The 12797-nt window shown below is 37.5% G+C and overlaps 1 non-coding gene and 1 pseudogene across 1 annotated transcript; both read left to right on the forward strand.

The window, feature by feature from the left end:
- Positions 1-11272: 11272 nt before the first annotated feature.
- The window catches only part of LOC125998914 (eukaryotic translation initiation factor 1A, X-chromosomal-like), an 8377-nt pseudogene continuing 6852 nt past the window's right edge, over positions 11273-12797 (forward strand).
- Positions 12497-12603, forward strand: LOC126000149 (U6 spliceosomal RNA). The gene has a single exon (XR_007492513.1). It is a non-coding gene; the product is annotated as a U6 spliceosomal RNA (small nuclear RNA).

Raw genomic sequence — 12797 nt, forward strand, 5'->3', positions numbered from 1 at the left:
GGAGCTCATCTTTCTGAGTGCTTTGTATATCTTAGATATCAACCATTATTCTGATGTGCCAAGTGTGAAAATTTTTTTTTCCATTCTATTAGCTGTCTTCTAGTTTTAGCCATAGTTTCCTTTGCCATGCAGAAACTATTTTTGATTTTTTTTCAAGTCTGAGTGACCATAAGTCATAATTCTGATATCAGAATTTTCTTAATGTGTTCAAAATTGAGACATCATATATCTTGCTTCATAGGTCATAATTCTATATTCTGGAGTCAGAAATGTTATTTGTAGGCCGTAACTCCGACATCATAAGTCATGATGTTGAATTCAGAATGAACATTTTTTTCTGACCCAGTGTGGCCATGAGTCATTATTTTGACATCACAATGGAGTTAATATGGTCAAAAATTGTGATGAGCATTGTCCTGTTCCTAGGTTATGATTTGATGTTCTGAAGTCAGAAAAGTCAATCCTACGCCATAACTGTGACATCAATATTCATGAAGTTCAATTCAAAATAGATATATTTTTTGACTCAATGTGGCCATGAGTCATTATTCTGACATCACAATTGTCTGAATGTGGTCAAAAATTTATACAACTAATTTCTTGCTTCTTAGGTCATAATTCTATGTTCTGAAGTCAGAAATGTCAATTGTACTCTGTGACTTTGACTTCATAATTCATGATTTTGTATTCAGAATGGACATTTTTTCTGACCCAGTGTGTACATGAATCATGATTCTGACTTCAAAATAGATATATTTTTCTGACTCAATATGGATATGAGTCACGATTCTGACTTTGAAATGGTCTTAATTTGGTAAAAAAATTTAGACAATTGTGGCCGGAGAGGTGGCGCTAGAGGTAAGGTGCCTGCCTTGCAAGTGCTAGCTAAGGAAGGACCGTGGTTCGATCCACCAGCATCCCATATGGTCTCCCCAAGCCAGGGGCAATTTCTGAGCGCTTAGCCAGGAGTAACCCCTGAGCATCAAATGCATCAAATGCCCCCCCAAAAAAACAAAGAAAAACCAAAAAAACAAACAAAAAAAGAACAAATGTCAATTTAGATCATGATTGTGAAATCATAATTTATGATGCTGAATTCAGAATGGACATTTTTTTCTGAGCCAGTGTGGCCATGAGTCATGTTCTGATATCACAATGGTCTTAATGGGGTCAAAATTTAGACAACAAATTTCTGGCTTCATAGGTCATATTTCATTGTTCTCAAGTCAGAAATGTCAATTCTAGGCCGTAACAGTGTTATAATAATCCAGGATGTTTTATTCAAAGTGGATATTTTTTTTCAAACCTGAATGACCATAATTCATTAGTCTGACATCACAATGCTCTCAATGTGGTCAAAAATAAAGACAACACATTTCTAACTGCTTAGGTCATACATCGAAATTCTGAAGTCACAATTTTCAATTTTAGCCCTCACTATGGCATAATAATCTTGATGCTGAATTCAGAATTGACCATATTTTACAAAAATGAGTGTCTAAAATCCTAATTCTGGCATCACAATTGTCTTAATACAGTCAAAATTTAGACAACAAATTTCTTGTTTCTTAGGGAATAATTAATTCTATGTTCTGCAGTCAGAAATGTTATTTGTAGGCTGTCATAATTCATGATGTTGATTTCAGAATGGTCATTTTTTTTCGAGCCTGAGTGACCATGAGTCATGATTCTGACATCACTGTTGTCAAATGTGGTCGAAAATTTAGACAACAAATTTCTAGCTTATTAGGTCATATTTCATTGTTCTCAAGTCAGAAATGTCAATTCTAGGCCGTGACTGTGACTTCATAATTCACGATGTTGAATTCAGAATGGTCATTTTTTTTCGAGCCTGAGTGACCATGAGTCATGATTCTGACATCACTGTTGTCAAATGTGGTCAAAAATTTAGACAAAAATTTCTTGCTTCCTAGGTCACAATTTGATGTCCTGAAGTCAGAAATGTCAATTCTAGGCTGTGACTTTGACTTCTTATTTAAGGATGATGAATTCAGAATGGACATTTTTTCCCTACCTGAGTGACCATGAGTCGTGATTCTGACACCACAATAGATGAATGGGGTAAAAAATATTAGACAAATTTATTGCTTCTTGGGTCATAATTCGAAATTCTGAAGTCACAATTGTCAACTTAGGTTATATATAACATAATTCATGATGCTGAATATGAGTGGACCATTTTCTTTCAGAAAATAGACATCACACTTGTCTTAACGTGAGCAACAAATTTCTTGCTCTTAGGTCATAATTCTATGTTCTGAAGTCAGAAATGTCAATCAAGGCCATGACTTGACATCATAATTCATGATACTGAATTCAGAATGGACATTTTTTTCAGACCCAGTGTGTCATGAGTCATGATTCTGACATCACAATTGTCTTATGTGATCCAAAATTTAGTAAGAAATTTTCATGCTTCTGAAGGTCATAATTCGAAGTTCTGAAGTCACAAATGTCAATTTAGATCATGACTGTGAAATCATAATTCATATGCTGAATTCAGAATGGACAATTTTTTTCTGACCCAGTGTTGCCATGAGTCATGATTCTGACATCACAATGGTCTGAACATGGTCAAAAATAGGCAATAAGTGTTTTGTTTCTTAGGTCATACTTCAAAATTCTGATGTCACAGTTCTCAATTAAGGCCATGACTGTGACATCAAATTTCATGATGCTTAATTCAGAATGGTCATTTTTTCCCAACTGAATGTGGCCATGAATCATGATTCTGACTTAAGAATTGTCATAATGTGCTCAAAATATAGACAACAAAATTTCTTGCTTCTTCGATCATAACTCTATGTTTTGCCATCAGAAATGTCATTTGTAGGCTGTGACTGTGACATCATAATTCATGACGTTGAATTCAAAATGGACATTTTTCCCAACTCAATATGTCCATGAGTCGTTATCTGACATCACAATTGTCTGAATGTGGTCAAAAATGTAGACAACAAATGTATTGTTCTTGGGTCATAATTCGAAATTCTGAAGTCACAATTGTCAACTTATGCCATGTATATAACATCATAATTAAGGATTCTGAATAATAATGGACCTTTTTTTTTTTCAGAAAATAAGTAACCATGAATCATGTTTCTAACATCCCAATTGTCTTAATGAGTTCAAAAATTTAAACAACTAATTTCTTGCTTCTTAGGTCATAGTTCTGTGTTCTGAAGTCAGAAATGTCAATTGTAGGCCATGACTGTGATATCTTAGTTCATGATTTTGTATTCAGAATGAACATTTTTCCTGACCCAGTGTGTACATGAGTCATGATTCTGACATCACAATCGTTTTAATGTGGTCAAAAATTTAGACAACAATTTCTTGCTTCTTTCGTCATGATTTGATGTTCTGAAGTCAGAAATATCAATCCTAGGCCGTGACTGTGACATCATCATTCATGATGTTGAATTCAGAATGGACATTTTTTCAGGCTCAATGTCGCCATGAGTCATGATTCTGACTTCACAACAGTCTTAGTGTGGTCAAAAATATAGACAATAAATTTGTTACTTCTTAGGTCATTCTAAATTCTTAGGTCAGAATGTGGTGTAAAGGTTTGATAGGTATTGTCTTGCTCCTTATGTCATAATTTATGTTCTGAATTCAGAAAAGTCAGTTCTACACCCTGACTGTGACATCATTAATCATGATGTTGAATTCGAAATGGACACTTTTTTTGACTCATTATGGCCATGACTCCATCAGATCACTTTATACAACTTAGAGGTGAATTCATTTTTCATATTCAGCATTGCTATTTGTGAGAGAGGAGTCACAGTCAGCAGTGCTCAGCGGTTACTCCTCATTCTGTGTTCAGGAATTACTCTTGATGGATCTTTAGGGGAATAACTATAAGGAATGCCCTTAATTAAAATTGGTTTAACCTGTGCAAGACAAATGCCCTACCCACTGTACTGCTGCTTTTGCATTATATTCAGCATTTCTAGGGAAAAGTTTAATTCTACATGTATTTGCATATCAGTCTATATCAGTGCTTCTCAATTATTTTCTGTCATGACCCCCTAGGAAGAAGAAAACATTTTAGTGCCCCCAGCACGACAGTAAATAGTATTGTTATTAAAAAAACTTTAACCTGTACAACAAAAATTTATAAAATAATTTGAGCTGATTTTTTAATCAAAGGTGATGTCTGAATTAATGGCTACAATGAACACGTTTTGCAATGCCTAGCCTTTCGAAGCCGGGTTTGAAGCAGGACACAGCAACTCTCAGCTCCAGAGACATACAGAGACATAAACACGGGACTTAGAACTCATTATGACAGTGTTTGCCAAGGTCAAACGCGCCCCCTTTTACGGAGCTTGAGCCACCCCCCGGGGGTCATGCACCACTATTTGAGAACCACTGTTCTATATAAATATATAAATATGTAAAATAAAATTTATAACGAACTATTGTAGTGATTATTTGCTCTAGTTGGTTGTACTGAGACATAAGTATGCATTCAAAATTCTTAGGTTCACTAGATGTCCAACAGCAGATGAGTGGATCATAAATATGTGGTGCATATATAAAATGGAATACTGCATAGCTGTGAGGATTGAATGATACAATCATGCAATTTGCAGCAACTGGGATGGAACTAGAAGATATTATGTTAAATGAAGTAAGCCAGAGGAAGAAGCATGAATACAGAATGAGATCACTTATATGTGGTATTTAGAATAACTGCAAGAAGAAACACATGGGCTTAATGGTAGATGCTCTGAACACTGTAGGTACCAGGGTATAGTGAAGAGAAGAAAGCGAATCTGGTGGAAGAGGAGAAACACAAAAGCCTATATTCTCTTTTGTACTTCAAAGAGACCTGCGACAATGGATACAGTTTAGATTGAGAAGACGTTCAGTCAATTACTTTTTATAGATGTCTACAATAATGTTCTAATGCTTTTATCCACAGAAACCAGTGCATAATGCATCTGGAGGCCATGGACTCCCACTACAGTGCTCACTATAAGAATGTTTTAGTGTCTTAATTTTAATATGTCTATAATAAGGTTTTTGTTCCCAGTGGTTCTTGGAGATAAGTACAAAATATAAAGTCTACTCTCAGCAATTTTTGCAGTTCTGGGGTTTAAACACATGAACACATGAAAAAGATGTGTTCTTCCACTGAGTCACAGGCCAGTAACCCTCTTAGCAATTTTCAAGTAGAAATTCATGCTTCACGTGTTATGTGAATACCAAAAGCTTATATACATAGGCTACACATAGGGACAACCTTTGTATAAGCAGTAACTTGTGTATAGGTATAGTATATAGCACATATATTAAAGATAATACTTTATTATAATTAGCTATAATTACCATGCTTTAAATTTTATTCTAAGAACTTAATAATCTTAATATTTTTGTTTTTTTGGTTCTTAGTCCACACGTGAACGTGCTCAGGGTTTACTCCTGACTTTCTGTTTAGGAGTCACGCCTTGTAAGGTTCAGGGGGCCATTTGGGGTGTCAGGAATCAAATCCTGGTTGGGTGCATGCAAGATTTTCTCTCTCTCTTACCCAGAGCTTAGTCATTTTCTGTCTGAAAGTCTTAATCCTTGACCAACATATTTCCTCCATTCCTAGTCCCCAAAACCTCCACTGTACTCTTTGTTTCTGAGTTCAGTTTTTATAGATCACACACATGTGTTATCATTTTGTACTTCTCCCTTTACCTATTCCACTTAACACATATCCCTCAAGCTTTATGTTGTTGTGAGTAGAAAGATTTTTATTTTTCTCATGACTTAATATTCTGTTGCATATAATCATCACATCTTTATTTTAGCCATTGTGGTTTACAACTTTACAAAACTGTTGTATACCATATATATATATATATATATATATATAAAACCTTTCAACACCACACCTACACCATAGTGTCAATTTCTCTACATCATTGTCACAGGAGGGTCCCCTTGTCCCCCTCACCTTACTATTTCCACTCCACTCCCTATGTCTCCTTGCTTAGACCAGTTATTATATTCTGGGTTTGGGGCCATATGTTGTTCCCCTAAAATGAATTTTTATATACTAAAATTAGAGAGATCATTCTGTGTAGGCCTCCTTCCCTCCGGCTACTTTCACTCAGCATGATAGTCTCTAGTTCCATCCACGGAGAGAAAAATCGCATGATTTTATTTTTTCTTTTCTTTTTTTTTTTTTTTTGGTTTTTGGGCCACACCCAGCGGTGCTCAGGGGTTACTCCTGGCTGTCTGCTCAGAAATAGCTCCTGGCAGGCACGGGGGACCATATGGGACACCGGGATTCGAACCAACCACCTTTGGTCCTGGATCGGCTGCTTGCAAGGCAAACGCCGCATCTTGCCGCTGTGCTATCTCTCCGGGCCCTTTATTTTTTCTTATAGCTAATGAGTTGTCTATTGTGTTTATAGAATATACAAAGCGTTGGGCACCTGCTATAGTCAACTGTTCTGGGACATTCAGGTTGTTTCCAGATTTAGTCTACTATGAATAGTGCTGCAATAAATATAGAACAGATGACTTTAATGAATAGATGTTTTCCCCCTTGAGATTGATGCCCACATCCATATTGCTGGGTCATATCAAAGCTCAATATCCATGTTGATGCACTAAAATTTTAAGCTAGTCAACATTCCCACCAGCAGTGAAAGAGGATTCCCCTTTTCCTGCGTCTTCTCCAACACTTGTTTTAAAAATTTTTGTGCTTTGTGCCAGTCATACTGGTGTGAGATAACAATCATTGGTATTGATTTTATTTGCACTGTCCTGATGATTAGCGATGCAGAACATTTTTCATATACTATTTGACCATCTGTACCTCTCTTTGACTTTCTGTTAATCTCGTCTCTGTATTCTTTTTTTTTTTAACAAATGTAGATTTATTGTCTTTTTTAGTTTTTTTATTTTTAATTATGAGAACAAAGATGCAAAGAAAGAGGACAAGGTAAAGTTACAGTGGAAGGACAATCACCCATAACATAATTCTCAGAAGAAGTTCCCTTGCTGATATCTTAACTTTGAACTTTCAGCCAAAAACATTAAGATAAATAAAACAGAATCCATGTACAATTACTTTGTCCCTCAAGTCCCCAGATTGTAACACATTATAATATTTCTTAATAGCACACAAGGCAATCTAAAGCCATAAAACTTGCATAACTCCTTAAACATTAGAGGCATAATATTTTTTACATTTCCATGTACATGCATATTGGCTTAAGTTAACCTCAAATTTTAAGTCGTTTATTTTTTTAAGGATTAGAGTCAAAGGAGCACAGTAAAAACGGTGTTAGAGTGGCAATTGTTGTTTGCATAGGCCCACCAAAATATGAGGGGAATGGAAAGGAATAACCTTGGCCTAAATACAAAGAGACCTGACCCCTGAAGTTTCCTGGCATAAGACCAACTCTAAGCTCCAGGCAAGCTAGATCATCCAATCCAAGACATTGTCTGTAGTGCCAACACACTTTTATTTTTCACACAGTCTCTGTTGTGGAAGGCCTTCTCCCTAACTTGGGTGTGCTGGGAGCCTTGATAGGCTCCTAGCCTTCCCCTCTTCTGCCCTCGTCTCTGTATTCTTATGGGGTTGATTGTTTATTTCTTGCTAAGATTTACCAGTACTTTGAATGTCTTATACATTAATGCTTTGTCAAGTAAATTCTGGGTACATATTTTCTCCCAGTCTATGGGTTGTCTTTATAATTCTGGTCATTTATTTTCTTTTTTTGTTTTTATTATTATTTTTTTTTGTTTTTGTGTCACACCCAGAGGTGCTCAGGGGTTAATCCTGACTCTATGCTCAGAAATCGCTCCTGGCAGGCTCAGAGGACCATATGGGACACCGGGATTTGAACCACTGACCTGCATGCAAGGAAAACGTTTTAATTCCATGCTATTTCTTTGGCCCCTGGTCATTTATTTTCTTAGCAGTGCAGAAGTTCTTCATTTTGATTTGGTCCCATTTGTTTGTCATTATTTCTGTTTTCTTGGCCAATGGCATTGATACATCACATTTTTATATTTATTAATTTTCACATGGACTCAAGTTTTGTATCTTGGCTATTTGGCTACTAGTCATGAATGCTGCAATGAACTTGGATCACTTATTTATTTTTTCATTAGTGGAGACCAAACCCAAGGCTTTACACATGCAAGGTAAGTATTTTGCAGCTAAACTGCATCCTGGTTCTGTTTTCATTTCCTTAGGACATATTCTCAGGTATGAAACTCTCATATTTTGTGGCTGTTTTCTTACTTTTAAAGCAATATACATGTTGCTTGACACTGGTGGTTGTATCAGTTTACAACCCAAAGATCTGTGCAATAGGGTTTCCTTTTTTTAGCATGTTGGATAGATTTTTTCTGGGTGAGCTGAAACCAAAGCAGGACCTTGCAGGTTTCACTGTTCACTAGAAAAGACAATTAGCTGCGGTTAGATTAGTGAACAATAATAGCTGCAACTGATCACTCTGGACAAGAACTGGATACTGAAATGGGATAAAGTGACATGCATGGTACTCCTTCATTAACAATAGTGAAAACCACAGTGTCAAAAAAAGGGGGGGGGTAAATGCCTTCCCCAGAACTCGGTGGGGAGGGTGAATGGGAGAGAAAATGGGGACATGGTGGAGGGAAATGTGCCCTGGTGAAGGGTGGTGTACATTCTGTGACTGAAACTCAACCATGAAAAATTTGGTAACCAAAGTGCTTAAATAATTATATATGTATACATAGAGATAATTTTCATAGTCATTCCTAATACCACAACCAGAGTCTATTTAGAAATAGCCTGGGGCCTGAGAGATGATACAGCTGAAGGGTGTTTGCCTTGCATGCAGCTGACCTAGGACAGACCTCATTTCCATCACCCAGAGTCGCATATGGTTTCCCAAACTAGGAGAAATTTCTTAGAGCATAGCCAAGAGTAACTCCTGAGTGTCACTAGGTGTGGCCCAAAAACCAAAAACAAACAAACAAACAAAAACAAAAAATGAAAGAAGAAAACAAGAAACAATATAACAGATGAAATAGGAAGAGCTGATGCATTAATGGTGAGGGCTACCTGACCTTTAGGACTCGGCTTTAGGTTCTCTATCTATATGCCCTTTGAATTTCTACCTCCTCATTTTGTAGTAAAATTAGACTGGAAGTTTATAAGGTATAATTAAATATTTTTTTTCAGTATATAGTATGTGGAACTCTTTATCGTGTTTGTCTCTGGTTCTGAAATTTAATGTTGGTACTGTCCTTTTGTCTTCTTCCTTTCCTGGTGAAGGGACTGTTTTTTTTTTTTGGGTTGTTACACATGGCAGCACTCAGGGGTTAATCCTAGCTGTGGCTCTGTCTCAGAAATCACTCTTGACAGGCTCAGGGGAATATATCGAATGCTGGGAATTGAACTGGGGTCCGTTCTGTGTTGGCCCAGTGCAAAGCAAATGCCCTACCACTCTGCTATTGCTAGGGCCCCTGAGGGTCTCTTTAACTAGGAAGGGAAAGGGTCAACTTGGGGACTGCGATGTTGCAAGCAAAATGAACTGGGCTGGAAAAGACAGTAGTACAGCACTTGCCTTGCATGCCACTGACCCAGGAGTGATCTCTGAGCACAGAGACAGAATTCAGACCCAATCACGGTCAGGTGTGGACTGAAATAAAAAACAAAAAGCTGTCTTTTCTTCTTGTGCATTTAATCTCTAGTTTTTGTTGTTGTTGTTCCATTATGTTGTTGTGGTTTCTTAAGAGGATGCCTGATCTTTCGTAGAGTCTAACTGTTCATATGTGTGAGGTGATCTAGGCTGGGGTCTTGTATTGCTTCAATTTGGTGGCATCTTTTAGTTTGTAATGGAACTTTATGTAATCAACATTGTACAAAGGAGTATTCAATTCTTCTAAAGAAATTCTGTAGAAAAATGAATGAACTTTGAAGACTACAAATATAGAATAAACCAGTCAAACAAATACAAATATATCATTCCACTCATTTGAAGTTCTTCATGCAGTTAAAATCATATAATTAAAGTATATGGGTAGTTTTCAAGGTCTTGTGTAGGAGAGTGGAAATGCGTTTGGTGAATTTCATTTCAATATTGCAAATGTTATATTTAAGAGATTGGTTGCAGCAAATTTTAAACGTATTTTAGTGTATATTTTGCACCCCCTGCAATGCTCAGAGCTTATTCCTTGTTCTGAACACAGAAATTATTCCTAGTGGGGCTCAGAGACCATATGTGATGCCAAGGACTGAACCCAGGAGATGAGTACATGCAAGACAAGTGCTCATCCAGCTATACTATCTCTCCAGTCCTTAAAATCTGAATATATTGAACACTGTTGAATTGTACACATAAAAATGGTTGCATGGCAGTTTCTTATATTAACTCGAGGCAGATTTCATTCAGAATTAAGCCTTCCCTTCCCTCAGAGTTTTTATCAGGATGGTAGAGAATGTTCTGGATCTGGGTTCATGTGGCAAACAGGGACCCATGGGAGTCTGTGAGAAGAATCAAGCTAACTCTGTAGAGTGTGGTGGGAACACTGGAGGAGTAGAAAGATTTGGAGTTTAGTACAGTCCTGGTTCTACATTGTAGTGTCAGGCATTCTGTTCTTCACTCATGACCTACAGTATTCCCTAGGGTTTTGGGGTCTTCAAAATGTCCATCTCCTGGGCTTGTGAGCATCTGAAAACAATGAATTCAATACTATTAGAAACTTTCTTACATGCCAGGAACTTTGCTAGGTGTCAATGGACAGAAAATAAAGCTCTTTCTCATTTTAGTTGGGAGATAAGAACATCAAACAAATAGAAACACTGCCAGGGAATATTATGTGCTGGGAGGGATAAAAGCTGAAATCAGATGATTAGGAAAATAAATGATGTTTTTTTAAATTTGGTATCTGGAAATAAATGCCTCTCAGAATAGGAGACATCTAAACTGGGAAAGGAGCAAATAACTTTGAGTTCTGGAAGATCCAGTTTATGGTAATATGTTTGCATTTCCAAGGCCAGAGAGAAGGAAAATGCAGGGTCTAGTTAAGTTGGCTTGGAGTTTCAATTTGTTTCAGAAGTTTCAGTTATGGCAGTTTCTTTCTTCTTACCTTTTTTTTTTTTTTTGCTTTTTGGATTACATGCCCAGTGACGCTAAGGGGTTACTCCTGCCTATGTGCACAGAAATTACTCCTCCCTTGGGGGACCATATGAGACACCAGGAGATTGAACTGCTGTCCATCCTAGGCTAGCACAAGTCAAATGTCCTACCACTTGCTCCACCATTCTGGCCACCATTATGGCATTCTTTCTGAATATCTGAATGGCTTCAGCGTTCATTGGTGAGTGTAGAGACTGATCTGTCATTTCTCCAGCAAATATAATACACCCCACCCACTTAGACATCTGTCCATACATATCTGTGGGCTTATGTGCCTTTAATGTCTTATAAAAACACAAGATCATGGTGATAGAGAGATAGTACAGCAGGTAGGGCATTTACTTTGCAGACAACTGACCAGCTCAGAGCCAGAACTAAGCTGGGTGTGACCTCCAAGACAAACAAAACAAAACAAACCACAAGAACTGGTAAGTTTAAAAAGAACTTTATTAGGAAGAAAAGTTGGGATGTTTATCTGGCCAGTATAAGATGCAAAATAAGACTTGGGGAGAGGGGCCAGAGATAACACAGTGTTAGGGCATTTGCCTTGCACATGATCAACCCTGGTTTGACCCCGGTTCGATTCCCTACATCCCATATGATCCCCCAAAACTGCCAGGAACGATCTAAGTGCAGAGCCAGCAGTAACCCCTGAGCACTGGCAGTGTGACCTAAACCGCCCAAAGACTTGGGGAGAGAGGCAGCAGAAACCTCATTTTATGCTAAGTACAGTTAGGGTATCATACTATTCTCAATGTAGTTATAACTCTCCCAGGAAAATTAGTCATGGGCATGTACATGTGAGGGGCATACAATGAGTAGAAGTCACCTGGGATATGTTTGTTAGTGTGGCAATAAGAAATAGGTGACTTTCCATCAAAGAACTTACAATGAAGGTAAGTTCCATACAGTGAGCATAAGTCACTGGGGGGAGTTTGTTAGTGGAGTAATGAAAATACAGGTGATGGTCCATCAAACAAGGCTCCTGATCAGTTCTGTACATTTGTAGAAAAATACTCCTTACAGTTTTGATGCAGTGACCTTCAATTTTATTTACGTACTCTTGGTCAGTTTTATTAGAAAAATTTATATCTATTAATATATATATATAAAATTTTTTTTTGGTTTTTGGGCCACACCCGGCGGTGCTCAGGGGTTACTCCTGGCTGTCTGCTCAGAAAATAGCTCCTGGCAGGCACTGGGGACCATATGGGACACCGGGATTCGAACCAATCACCTTTGGTCCTAGATCGGCTACTTTCAAGGCAAACGCCACTGTGCTATCTCTCAGGGCCCATATCTACTAATATTTTAAATTTTAAATGGTGCTCGCTTCGGCAGCACATATACTAAAATTGGAACGATACAGAGAAGATTAGCATGGCCCCTGCACAAGGATGACACGCAAATTCGTGAAGCATTCCATATTAAAAAAAACTTTAAATGAATTTTATTATCAAAAAAAGATCAACTATGTCAACACATGTGATGCAACTATGTCAACTATGTGATGCATTTTCTTTTTCTTTTTTCTTTGTTTTTGGGCCACACCTGGTGATGCTCTGGGATTACTCCTGGCTATGTGCTCAGAAATCGCTCCTGGCTTGGGGGATTATATGGGTCACC

Source organism: Suncus etruscus, chromosome X, assembly GCF_024139225.1.
Source record: "Suncus etruscus isolate mSunEtr1 chromosome X, mSunEtr1.pri.cur, whole genome shotgun sequence".
Lineage (NCBI taxonomy): Eukaryota > Metazoa > Chordata > Mammalia > Eulipotyphla > Soricidae > Suncus > Suncus etruscus.